Below are 14,133 nucleotides of genomic sequence, written 5' to 3'. Positions count from 1 at the left end.
GCAGAGCTATCTTTGCATGATGTGGCTGCAGGGATTTGTGGGTAAGGACTTTACTGCTGTGGTGCCTTAGCTGCCACTCTTAGCATTTAGTGCTATGCTAAAAAAAAAATAAATAACAAAACCCAACAAAACAGAAATCACATTAGCAGAATCAAAACTGCTGTTAGCAGAATCAAAATTGCTTTTATTTTCAAGGTCACTACACTCAGCAGTATGTTACAGAAAAAGGATGAACCCAGTATGGAGTTGCTGATAATTCCTGAGTTGGTTTGACACATGCAGACTGCTGCTGACTTCAACAGGCTTATTTAACACCTTTGTTTCTTTTGGTTTTAGGATTAGTCAAAATGCAGTTTTGTGAAGGTATACCGATGAGGTTGCATTATTGTGGGCTGTAGGCCTGGAGTTGCAGGCCTTGGGTGGCACAGGTGTAGCAGCAGAAAGACTTCTGCTTTAGCCAGCAATTAACCATGATTAGGGCAAGTAACCTCTTCAGAACTCTCAAGATTTTTGCATTTATTAAATTCTACTCGTAAAAAAAAAAGATTCCCAAGCAAGCAGTAGCCCTCAAAATGAAGACCTGGGAAAATAAATGGCCAAAGCTATCGTATTGTGACAGCTTTCGCAAACCTTTACACAGTTTTATACAACAAACACGTGATGTACTGTTCTCTGGGTAGATCTTTACATTAGAAGTTCATACTTAACACAAAAGATGAATTAAGTGTTCTCTCTCTCCACATATTTACTGAGCACATATTGGTGAATTAAGTATCATCCCAGTGGTGTACCGTATCAGCCACGCTCTATCAACACATTCAAACGTACAAGCAGTTTTGTGGAACTTTTCTGCCTTCTTTGGTGTGTATAACCAAGGGAAGATGGAGATAATTTCTGCCTCTATTGTGGGCTTAATATTCAAAGGAGCCAATTTCTCTGGATCTCAAGAATAGTAGAAAATAAAATAATTGTCTGGGGGGCTTGCTCTTCTCTTGAACAAGTATGAAATGTGCCAGTGGACTCGGATAGCTGAGTGTTATTTCATTTGCTTTCAATGCCAGCATTTGAAAAACTTCTGCTTTTTGTGAACTATTTGAGGTTTTCATGTTCAGTTAAGAATAGATATATCGAAAACTGCTAAAATTTCACCCTGTTTTGGACCTGGGGCCCAAGGAGAGGGTGGTGATGATTAAAAACACTGGCACATACCAAATCAAAGTTACACCAGATCTGACTGATTGTTCAACAGCTGGCCAATAGCAGTATTAAAAGTAAGAAAGAAAACCACAGCATTATTCATTAATTTGTACTTATGTATGTTTTATTCCTCTTAAACTTCCAAGAGATCACAGATTCATAAATGAACAAAACCATTACAGGAATATAATCCACAGAACCTTCCCAAAAATCCAGCAAAATAACAAGGAAAATTGATTACAAATGCTTGATAGTATATGGAACCAAGAAAAACAAAAGTAAGATAAAGCTGCTTATTTCTCACACAGGTTTTGACTGAACCAAAAGTAGATGGAGCTTTTTTATTTCTCTGTTTCAGGTAATACAAACTGCAGAACTTTCTCAATATCCTTTGGCTTTTCACAGGTAACTGGGAGATACGAGGAACTACAGCAAATTCAGTCCCTGTTACAGCTGTGTGTTACAGGCACAATTACATCAGAGGGACCAAATTACAACCTCTTCGTTCTGGGTTCTCTATAGGTAAAGCAGGGTTATAATGGGGTATAGGCAGTGTCACAGCACTGAGGATGCACTAGCCTGGGAGGGCAACCCTTTGACTCTAAATATCTTCTGTGGTAACAGTGCTGGGGAATCGTGAAGACAATTTGCTACTTAGGTTCACCTTTGGTTCAATATTTCTTGGTTTCTATTTTGAATAGGTAAACAGGTAAAAGGCAAGCATACTCTGTAATGTTAACACGTGAATATTGTTTTAGGGATTTGTGTTGGGTTTGTGCAGCAGATTGTTTTGTGAGACAGAGCCTGTTATAGAAACCAGACTATTACTTGTATTCTTTGGCATTTCCATTTATAAAAGCTACTCATGTTTGCACATGCGCGCAGATGCATGCGCGCGCGCGCACACACACGCACGTGTGATATTTTTCATATATTTTGTTCATCTGGTAAGGAAGAAATAAAAAAAGAAATTGATACCAGTCTGCATATGTGTTCAAAAGCTTAGTGAATTCTTCAAGCTCTGCTGTGGATCAGATTTCATGAAACAGCAATAAAAAAAATCCTTTTTTACCTTGTCTTTGTGTATTCTGAGGTGGGTTTGTAAGGTTTGAATTACTAGGTAATCACCAAGAAGTCTCATTTTCATGAGCCTGCAGCTGGGAAATGGACAATTTAATATTAATGGAAAGAACAAACTCTCCTTCTCCTTTCTCTCCCCTTTCTTCTCTGCACTTCTGCTTTACCATTTTCTTCTCTAAGGTCCCTCTCCTGAAATTGCCTTTGTGGAAGTCCAGGATGAACTACAAAGCAAGAGTTGAGCCCAATTTTTCAAAATCCCATTTATCAACTTCAGTGAGTGTCATATGACACTAACTTATGAATATTCAAGATAGAAAAATCCAATTCATTGCTGTATCTGCAATTATTTATTCAACTAAGGAACTAATATTACAGGAATCTGCAGGCTTTCGTTCTGAAATACTTACGAAATACTCTGCCATCACCATACCAGGGGGAGGTATGGAAATAATCACTTCTGGCTTCTAAAGGAAGAAAAATATTAAACATTTCTTGAAAATGAATAGGCACAAATGATTGAACTTTAATAGAAAGTAAACGGTAGCACAGTGTCTGTAATATGGTGTATATCCACACCTGTGCTCTCTGTACAGCATGAATGTCTTTAAAGATGCCATGAACTTCCTTCATTCAATGATGTTACCTAGGAAGGTTTCTGGATAATACTACTTCCACTGCTGTTCACTTCTAGATCCATTCTGACTTCACTTCCAAACAAGTTGAGAAAGAAGTTGAAGTTAATTGCCAAAGTTTAGCACATCACAGTTTTTTAGATTAAAGGACACTTATTCATATTCTTTCTCATTTAAGCCATACTGCTGGAAATCTGGTGTGATGAATGGGAGAGGACAAGGCCAATGCAGGGTCTCCAGGGACTGCTAGGACTAAGGCACACATAATGTTAACCCTCTTTGGTCTTCCTAGTACAAAGGAACTCTTAGCACGCAAAGGGGTGTGAGAGCCTGTTGGGAGGCTACAGAAGCCACAGGACTGGACGGAACTGAGAGGTCCAAAAGGTTTCCCACTTCTCCATTTCTGGGTATAAATGGTGTATTTGAGCAAAAACCTTTGCTGATGCCTTCTCTGCTGGTTTCTTGAGTTACGCTGCCTGTGTCTAGGTCTGGTGGTGTTATTTAGGCAGCTGAACTGAACAAGCTCTTCTGACCTCTTGTTTTGGCCCATGAGAGATTTGTTTACGCAGGCAGAGTGGTTCTCAGGGTTGAAGCCACTTGCTTTCTCCCCAGGTGGTGTGGGTCTGTGAGGAGAATCAAGTCCTGCTCTGAGCAGCTGGAACAGGGAAGGTTACAAAATGAAGCCCCGAACAAGGGAACAGAGATGCCTTACGGCTGTATTAGAAACAATGGCTTCTCCCATCTGTTCTCTCCTGTTGAGTTCTCCACATACTTACTGCTGGTAGTCTGGCTGGCATGGTGGTTTCCTAGGATATCTGAGTAAGAAGCCTGAAATTTAAGGTGAATTGTACTATTTAAAATAGCTTTCTTTTATTGTTTTTCATACCCAAGGTCAAAATTTCTAGCCCAGCTTCATTATGCTTACCTGACCTATAGCAGCCTTTTTCGGTGATTTAAAAGTGGGCTTGAGAAGCAGAGATGTTTTAATTTCCTCCTTTTTTTTTTTTTTTTCCCCATTCTCTTCTGCACTTAAAAAAAACCCAACCAAAACATTCTTCCAGCAGCATGAGGTATGTCTGACTAGTGCATCCTAAGGTATAGATTTTAGTAAGGAAGGAAGAGATGCATTTTTTATATGACTGTTGCTAAAATATGAGTGCAGGATAGGAAGGCAGCTCTTGAGAAGCTCCTCCCTGGCCTGGAAGGGCATCATGTCCGATTATGACAACTTACTTAATTCCAGACATTGGTAAATGAACAGGGATGTGGAAGGGTATGTATATGAAAGAGAAGGACTTTTTAATCTCGCAAGCTGGCCTCAGGGGTTTTGGTTCAGAAACAGACAGGAGTTATATAGAATTCCTAGAATACAGCTGCTGCACCCATAACTGCAATGGCTATAATAGGATTTTTTACTGTGCTAGGAATGAAATATCGGGCACTCATTGTTATCTTTCCTTGTGCAGCTGTAAAGAATTTATTTGTGAGTTTTACAATATCCAGAGGTGGTTCCTCTGTACCCTTTTTCAATAAAGTTGAAATACCAGAAGTTTTTTAGTTTCTTATTACTCTCTTTGCCCGGTACAAAACCCTTGTAGCAATCCTGAGACTGGCATGTCTGTCCTATCGGGAAGCTTTTCTGAAAGAGTCCATTTTAATTTTCCTGCATAGCTGGTCCTTCTAATGCCATTTTTAGTTAGCCCCAATATTGAGTCATTTCCCACATGTTGAGTTCAACAAGTTTATGCCAGACCAGAGAGACATTTATTAATGGTTCTGAAAAGTTGTGTTATTTTATCTATTCTTGACAAGACTCTGGGTCATATGTCAGATTTTAGTCATTTTCTGTTCAGTGTATTGAAATGTCTTGTAAGCCTGAAGTGTCCTACCTTAAAAAGGAAAAAAATGCCATGCATGAATGTGGGGATAGAAGTGGTTTACTAGAAAAAGACACCTCAATTGCCCAGAACATTAAGGGATCAGGGAGCCATTTCATTTCCACATGCTAGTTTTCTCCCTCATCTTTCTTTTGTAAGACTACTGTTCTTTAAAGAGTTTGGCCCTGATTTCTCATTGCCTGAAGTGGAAGCAGGAGTAGGTACTTGATGTGACTTCCCAAATACTCCATTTTCCATCGTCAGTCTGTGGCTGCTCATGAGAATTGTTCTGGATTTAGACACGGCTGTTTGAGCTTATTCAATCCTGACAAACACAGTCCTCTTTTTAAAAGCTGTCAGTATTAAAGATAACTTTCATGTTAATGGAAATGACAAATTAACCCAGCAAAGAAATACACAATAATAGAGTCCATTTTAGATTATATTTCTCTTTCTTCCTGCATACTGATTCTTTAACATCAATTTTAAGAAATACCTTTTTTCCACTGAGAGTTTTTGTTTCTCTTTCATTACCTTTTATTACACCTTTCACGTCCATAGGTGCTTGTAATGTCTAGGGAAAAAATAAGTTTTAAATTGAGATGTAACAGGTCCGATCATGTTGTCTATTCGTGAGCCACTTTCCCATTGAAACCAGGACAGGTCATGGTATAGGACTAAGCATTGCTGCTAAGGAGTAAGGAAATAACAAACTTTAAATTTTTGGAAGGTCATGAGGGAAACTGTGAAGAAAATCTTCTCTTAACCCCTTCCAGTGAATCTACCACACATATATATGTCTTCAAGAACTATTACCCAACAATCTCCTTCTCATTCAAGAAGTACTTGGACAGATGGAAGTCAAAACAGTAGGGGACTAATAAACAGTTTCAAGGTTCCCAAATTAGGTCTGCTTAAAAATAAAAAATGGATTTATAAATGCTAGCATCCAATCGGAGTGTTGCCACTGATTTCCATGGTTCTGGCAGTATCTGGCTCCTAACACAAATACAAATGTCGTAATTTTTTTTCATCCCCTCTGATGTCAATGTAAACAATCTTTTGGATGGATTTGGATATTTCTGTGCGTGAGTATGAAGCCTAACTCAACTGTATTGTGTTAGTTTATGAGAAGCAGAAGGGGAATCTGACAAGTTTAGTGACATTGTCCAAGCTATCTGAAACACAGAAATTGTCTTACATTATGAAAAGCATATTAAATTTTAAAGTATGTTATATATTCATTGTTTAAGTGTACGTTAGAAGCCAACTATGTCAAGATGAGCTAAAATGACCAAGCCAAAGCAAAAGGCACAGAAATAAACAACACGTTCCATACAATTCACTATCTAAATCTTCTGAGGCTATTAAGATGTTTCTTGGTGATACTATCTTTTCTCTCAAGATTCATGAGGAAAGTCTGTTTGTCTAGAATCATGTACAATACTCAGAGAAGGCAAGATTCACTCCGCTCTTTCGTATTCTTTTGAGAATAACCTGATGCACCTTTCCCTGAATATATATATATACATATATCTTTGCTTTTGTCTTGCAAATTGAATCTGAATTCAGACAACTACATTTCCCAAGGAAATCTTACATTCAGACTCAAGTTTGCAAAAGCATTTGTTTACTGCTTACAAGCTATTCATATCTTTTGAAGGAAGTCTTTAAGCCCATTTTTTAACCAACTTTTATTTGAAATATTTTAGGAGTGGTTTTTTTTCAGAAACAGTTCAGGCAAGCAGATGAACATACATGGGTATCACATAGAGAAGTTGCCTGTTTTGCTCTTCTAGCTGCTGCACTTGGTGTGTGTGAGAATTCAGGAGTAAGTGTGCCTTGTGACAAAGGATGCTCTAGCATACCACAGGCAGCACAGTATTTCTGTACTTGCCTGTAGGCCTGGCTCTTAATTTTGAAGTCCAGTCACTCTGTGCTCAGCTAACAACATTGTTTACCACAAAAGGTTCAGCAAAAACTACTGCTAAAATTGCTCAGTGGTCAGTTGCATTTCTTGAAGTTAATTTTCAGACTGAGCAGCTGCCTGCTGTGAGGAGGTTTATGGTAGACTGTCTCTCCCGACTGCCAAAAGTTGCCCAGGACCTTTTCATGCACAAGCAACACATTTTAAAATATGCACGTGCTTAGCCACATTATTATTCAAAATGTCTTGAAGGTATGTTCTCACTCTTTGTCACCATAGAAATGATTATACAACTACTTACCAGTTTTTCCAAAGGACTGCCTGTGTATCTGGGTACAGATATAATGGCTCTGCAGGGCATTCAAGAATTACTTGACTACAGGTAAGAGACCATCTCTTCACTACCCAGGACCTAGCAGGAAAGGAGCAGCCACCAGCCCGGCTGACCAAACACATTTTGAAAGGAGCAAGCAAAGCAGGCTGTGGGCATGTCCTCCTCCAGCTGCAGCTTTACCAGCTGGAGAAACTGGCACCGTAGCATGGTGCCCTGTTGCTGTTACCCCTCCAAGGGTTGTGCTCCCAGGTCTGCCAGGCAAGCTGCTTCAGCATGTGCTGCTTGAACCATTTTAGTCAAAAAGTAAGCTATCCCCTAATTACAGCACAAGCCATACAGATGCAACGTATCAGGAGCGATGCTGCTATTCCAGCTGCAGCGGAGGACCTGTAGGCAGATGTTCTCACTGCACTTGCTTGTGCAACGGCAACACAGGGCACTAACCCAGTACAAAAAGGGTATGTGGATCCCTTGCACTCATATGAACTTCACCCCTTTTTCCAGCTTCATTGTTAAGATGAGGTGCCTAGCACTTGTGCATGGTTTAGCCAATATTCAAAGAACAGGTATTTTACACATTAATCAGCCAGGCTGGTTTTCTGTTTTCCTTCTTTTTTTTTTTTTTTTAATCACTTGATTGAACTGGATGCAGCAACACACCAGACTCATCTGTAAGGTCTATGTCACTCAACAGAATACAATGTATTCACTCTCTTTAAACCTCTTTCAAATTAAATTTTGATTTCTGCCCCACTATTATATTCCTCAGTGTTTTGTCTATAGAAATAATCTGTTATGAATCTTGGGTTCAGTGCCCAAGTTCCCTACTAGTCCTAAGAAAACTCCCTTCTCTGAGCAGTACATGCATTAAAGACTCTGAAGAGAGCCCTTTCAAATTCAAATACATAAAAGCAAACAGGAATATAAAAACACAAAATGCAAACACAAAAATGCAAACACAACTGCTTTCCACAATACTCTGGAAAGCAAGTGAAAGGATAAGGTTTTTGGTAGGGGAAAGCTGTTGTCTAGGAAAAGAAAAATTCTAAATCTTTAGAAAGGAAGATTTGAGGTGCTTTTTTTTTTCTGAAATGGGGAGAAGTATACCAAGCAAGGTCTCTAAGTTCATCAGATGCTGTGCTAATTTAAGCATCTTAAATAGCAGACATTGTCTGTCTGTCATGCAATTGTATGTCTGTCAAATGTCTGTTCATTTGGGGCTCTAGAGGATGCCAGATGTGCAAGTGGAGTCTAAGGAGCCAAAAACCTACCCAAACTGCCTAGGATTTTTATTTTGTCTTGATTTTTTTTTTTTTTTCTGGCAAGTTCAGCAAGGGTAATGGAAACAACTAGTTAAGAGTAAAGTTGGACCTAAACTGTTTGTTACCTAACAATTTCTTTTTCCATCTTCCACAACCCCTTTTTTCAGTCTTACACACTCTGCTTTAAAAGAAACACTTTTTTGTGCTTTTCCCTGTTTCTAAACAGTGGAGAAGTACTGAAATGCAGTGCCAAAGCCTTTTCTTCCAGTATTTCCATCCTATTAGAAACCACAAAGTGAGGCAAATGCTGAGAGCAAGCCTCTTCTTGCAAAACTTCCAGTTCAATCTATTGAACACAGAGGTTTGGATGAGTTTGATTAAGCTTGCAAAGGTTGACTCAGTCCTTCATCCTCCACTGGTAGGTAAATTGAATCATGGGATTTGTAAAGAATAAACCTTGCCAGACAAACTTGATTGCATTTTTGATGGAATTACAAAATTAGCAGATGATGGGAAAGCAGTAGATGTAATATATTTCAGGAAAGCATTTGATACTGCCTCATGAAATCTTACTTGAAAAATTAATTCAGATTGGCTGCGAGTAGAACACTGACATGTGGGACAAGGACCTCAAACCTCATGAAAAAGGACGACAACAACAAGAGGCAGCAGAGACTTGCCTGTGCCCCTGATCTCAGTGCTCTGAGGACATCACCTTTGGTCCTCCATGAGGAGATATTGCTGCAAGGCTCTCTGTGGGCTCCCGCCGAGTCTGGCTGCGCTGCCGTGGTCATACTGGATTAGGGTGGAAGACTGGAACCTAGCCTGCTGATGTGATCCGGGAACGTGCGACCCGTCTGCCGTGTGGGATGGGGGCTTGGTCTCACGGCAGGAGTCAGGTGCTGCGTTCCTGGAAGTCAGTGATGCTGGCATCTGAGGGAGAAGATTCTGGTTCTCCTGTTCAAAGAGTGTGGGGGGACAGGGGGTGACGACAACAGACCCCACCTGCTTTGTTGGGACAAGGGTGAGAGCCCCTAACAGCATGATTATGTACCAGGGAAAGTAAAGGAGACAGAGATCTTTAAAGAACACAAGCGATCCTGAGACTGATTTGTTCCTCTGTGCCAAGGAAAAGAGACACTACACCGTTACATAAAATATTCTGCTGTCATTTCACATTTTGTTCTGAAGGCATCATCCTAAGAAAAAATACTGACAAACAGAGGTAACTTTAGAGAAGGAGCAAAGCAAAATGTCCAGATGCTGATGTGCTAGAATTCATGTTTTTACACACACACACACACACACACACACACACACACACACACACACACACATATATGTAGTATAAATAGTTTGGCTAAAAGGCAACCATGGGGGTTTGGCAAGGTACCAGCATTCAGAGGCCATAAGAATACAAATACAAATGGCCTTTACCAGTCAATTCAGGGATACTGCAGCTGACTCCAGTAGGATCTTCCTGAGGGGAAGATGCATCCTTGGGGTTTATACAGAATAGCTGACTATGGAGAAAGTGGTACAGCTAGGCAAACTGGGTTGAAATCAATAAAAGAAATAAGTAGTTGAAGTAAAGGGAAAACTCCTAACAGTGAACATCCTACAGCATTCTCAAAAGAAACAGTAAATAGCTCATCCATCAGAGCATTTACATCTAATTTGGATAAAACCTGTTTTTTTCCACGTGGATTCCCCTGCCCCCTGCCAATTCCTTGAAAGCTCACAGGAGTCTCAGTGGGGTTTGGTTACACCTCAGCAGAAGACAAGCCCTTATCCACCCAGTAGAAAAATATTTCTTCTGGCTATCTGCCATGTAGAAACCAGATCTTAGCGTTCATTACAGTTCTTTCTTTACGTTTCTTGCATGCCGTCTCTCCTTTCCCACTCGTTCTGCATGCCTTTGCCCTCTTGCTAAAGGCCAGGTCTGCAGTTGCAGAAGAGCGTGGTTCGCGCCATGCTCCACAGAACCTCTTCCCAGCTGCATCAATCCCCATCAGTTTCACTTTGCGGGAAGTACTACTGAAAGTGTTTCTGCGTTGGAGCATCCTGCACGTTTTGACTGTGCAAAGGAGGTTAACTCTGTCACCTAGTCAGGGCATATTTGGTCATGCAAGCTACCAATTTGTTTATCTGTTCAATGGTTAATCTTTTTTTAAATACTGGAAGCTTAAATGTAAAAATCCACTGCTTTCCTAAGACCTTTTAAGTTAACTTTCAAAGGCAGTCTTTTATTGCTGGGTTATAAACCCCTTTACAGAAGGAAAGCTTTAAGTCTGAATATTAAAGTGAAGTGTTTAAAGTTCCTTTTTGGATTGTGAACCTATTATTAAAGCAGGATGGAAACTAGTTTGCAGCCTGCCTTTTACACAGAGTATCCATACTACCAGAGTCCAAAATGAAGTCACTTTTTTGGATTAGGCGCTGACCACAGAAGGCTTAGAAATGCCACTTGTAATTAAAAACATTGTGCCTGGATCCTTCTGTCTTTATCGAGGTTAAATGGCCACTGAAAGCAATACAAGTTGAGACTGAAGAACAACAGCAAGCTCATGTCCTCTATTTTCTAATATATTTAACTGTTTATTGATGCTAGGAAAGCTTTGTACATTTTGTACGTTTCAACAGTAAAATGGATGCAATTTCCTCTAACTTTGATAGTGATTGTAATAACAGTTAGTGCTCTGTGAGGCCAAGCAGAGCCACCTTTCCTTGTCCCCTTCTCCATGCCATACGAGATTGACTGTCAACCCTTCAGCGTGGAGAAATATGTGAGCTGTTGTTGCAGCTTTCTTTGTTTTTTCAGCTTTATCTGTTGTATTTCTACTAATGCCTTGTCTACTTTATGGATCAGAGACTTTTATCTAGCCGTCTGGAAGAGCTTAGCACAATGCAGCCCTGATCCTGCCTGAGCTATCACAATATCAATACTAATTGCACAGCATTTTAGTTCTTCAAAATGTTATGTAAACTAAATGGTCTAGGTTCAGCAAAGGGTGTATGCAGGTACCTGAAAAAGGGCTTAGTTGGAACTGAAGCACCAAGCAGAATACTGTGGTCTAAAATATCCCCTTCCAGCTGTTGGCAGCTGTGGGCTCATAGGACTGTTCCTTCTTGACTCAACATTTTGTCAGGCACCACACAGCCCAGTTTGACATCTCCTGCCTTCACTACCACTGCACTATGGAAACTACATGGCTTTCCATTCAGGTTTCCTCCACCACCCCTGGTAAATATTCCCAGGATATATTACATCGGATCAGACCCTTCCAATAATACAGCTCTAGCCACATTTTTTCAACATACCACAGGGACAGAAGAGACTTGGCTAGCTGGAAGATAGACCCACCTCCCCAGAAACATATGCCAGATTCCAGGAGGATTATGTAGAAAAGGTGAAAATGACCCTGCAGACCAATGATCAGGTCATTTACCTTACTCCCGGGTGTCGTGGTTTAACCCCAGCCAGCAACTAAGCACCACGCAGCCGCTCACTCACTCCCCCCCATCCAGTGGGATGGGGGAGAAAATCGGGAAAAGAAGTAAAACTCCTGGGTTGAAATAAGAATGGTTTAATAGAACAGAAAAGAAGAAACTAATAATGATAATGATAACACTAATAAAATGACAACAGTAGTAATAAAAGGATTGGAATGTACAAATGATGCGCAGGGCAATTGCTCACCACCCGCCGACCGACACCCAGCCAGTCCCCGAGCGGCGATTCCCTGCCCCCCACTTCCCAGTTCCTAAACTAGATGGGACGTCACGTGGTATGGAATACACTGTTGGCCAGTTTGGGTCAGGTGCCCTGGCTGGGCATGAGAAGCTGAAAAATCCTTGACTCTAGTCTAAACACTACTGAGCAACAACTGAAAACATCAGTGTTATCAACATTCTTCACATACTGAACTCAAAACACAGCACTGGACCAGCTACTAGGAAGACAGTTAACTCTATCCCAGCTGAAACCAGGACACCAGGACACTTTCTGCAGCTTGCTATCTGAGACCATCATCAAGCAAGCAAGAACAGTTTTGTGGGCTCAGTCCAAAACTCAAGAGTTCCCCAGGTTTGTTGACTGCAGTCTCAAGGTATCTATCTCCCCAGTCAGCAACTTGGCTGCCATCTGGGGCTCCATGCTTCGCCCAACAGCCCCTGGGCTCACAACTGGTCCCAGGCTCCCCTCCTGGGGATGGAGCTTAAAAGCCACATATAGCTTTTTTTTTTTTCCCCTGGCATAAATAGTCTCAGTATCAGTGAATTCTTTGCAACCACATCTTTTTAGAAGGATCCCCATTTCACAATAAATCTTCTGTGCCCAAGTTTAGATTCTTTCTGATAAGGACTCCCAATGTGCTGAATTTGGCATGAAGTTATTTTGTGCACTTAGCGGACCACAAAGCAGAGGAGAAATGCCAACAGCTCATTAACCCTTGTATCCCCCTCCTTTTAACCATATTCATTATATTATTTACCAATGCAGTAGGAATACTGCAGCTGACTGTCAGGAAAGGCTTGAGGGTCAAGTATAGCACCCAGGCATCCAGTCCTGGAGCTGCTCAAGTGAATAGTAATAGGGAAATCGTCCACTGGGATGCAGTTTTTCCTGCACCACGCTAATCCATAATGCTCCTCAGCTGAACAGCAGCCTTTAATTTTTATATTTTTTTCCTAAATGCATCCATAAATCTGGATGTCATACTCCTCCTCAAGTTATCCAGGTGCCATATTTCTAGGTAGTTTACAAAATCCGCACCTACAAACAAAAGTAGAGTTGTGGGTAAGAAACTACTAGTGATTTCTGATCCAGTGCTGGCCAGAGTTTCGCAGATGATCTTCAGTTTCTGTCACCGACGGCAATGTGTTTAGACATATTACGGCCTGCAACAGGGGTGGAAGGGCTATGAATAGGACGAATATGGTACAATTTAATTCCAGTTTTGTCAATGAATCAGCAGTATTCGGAGAGCCGTACATCCTTGTAATTCTTGCTCTCTGCCTGCTGACGATGCAGGATGGTGTGCCGAGCGTCCGTGCCGTGCTCTGAAGGGGCGGTTCTGTGGACACTGTTGAGCCAGTGCTTTGTTGAAAGACCTCTGGATTGCTGCCATCAGAGCCAGCGTCAAGAAAAATCCCTCGGTGAAGTAAAATCTAACGTAACGTTACCTGGTGTGGTTGAGGACGCTGCGTAGCGTGTGTAGGTGTGTTACACGAGCCAACAGCACGACAAAACCAATGCCCAATTCCCCGGAAGGTACAGCAAGGTGGCCGCTTCTTATTTTTGTTTTCTTTGCATGAAGATGTATGTCAGTCAAAAGTAAAGGGTTTTTAGTATATTTTAACTGAATGTGAAAGTTTCTCTGTTCTCTTTTGGGTGCTGGAATGCAGGGATGGAGACAAGCACTAAAAGCAGAGGGGTAACTGGGGCCCTGTTGTCTGCAGATAGGTAGGACAAAAAGCACGAAGGAAATCTGTATGTTATTAGCTGGCTCGCTTAATAAAAACTGAATATATTTGACACATTTAACAGTTTAAATATCTCTTAAAATGTTTTACTGGCAAAATTTTAAAGCCATGGATATTTCTGCACTGAGCCACAGAACTGTGAAGGAGTTGCTTCATGATGTTTTGCGCATAGAAAATGTCAAGAAAGGCAAAAAGGGCAGTTTAGGTATAGGAAACGATGGAAGAAATCCGGCATATGCTGATACTTCTTTATACATGCACTTACATTTGCAAACATGCACATACACTCTTTGTGCAAAGCTGTTTTGTGCTAGGAGAGCAGAATAAGATGAAACTAGGA

The sequence above is a fragment of the Haliaeetus leucocephalus genome, unplaced genomic scaffold (assembly GCF_000737465.1).
Source record: "Haliaeetus leucocephalus isolate CR32 unplaced genomic scaffold, Haliaeetus_leucocephalus-4.0 Scaffold598, whole genome shotgun sequence".
NCBI lineage: Eukaryota > Metazoa > Chordata > Aves > Accipitriformes > Accipitridae > Haliaeetus > Haliaeetus leucocephalus.
Note: the sequence above shows the minus strand (reverse complement) of the source record.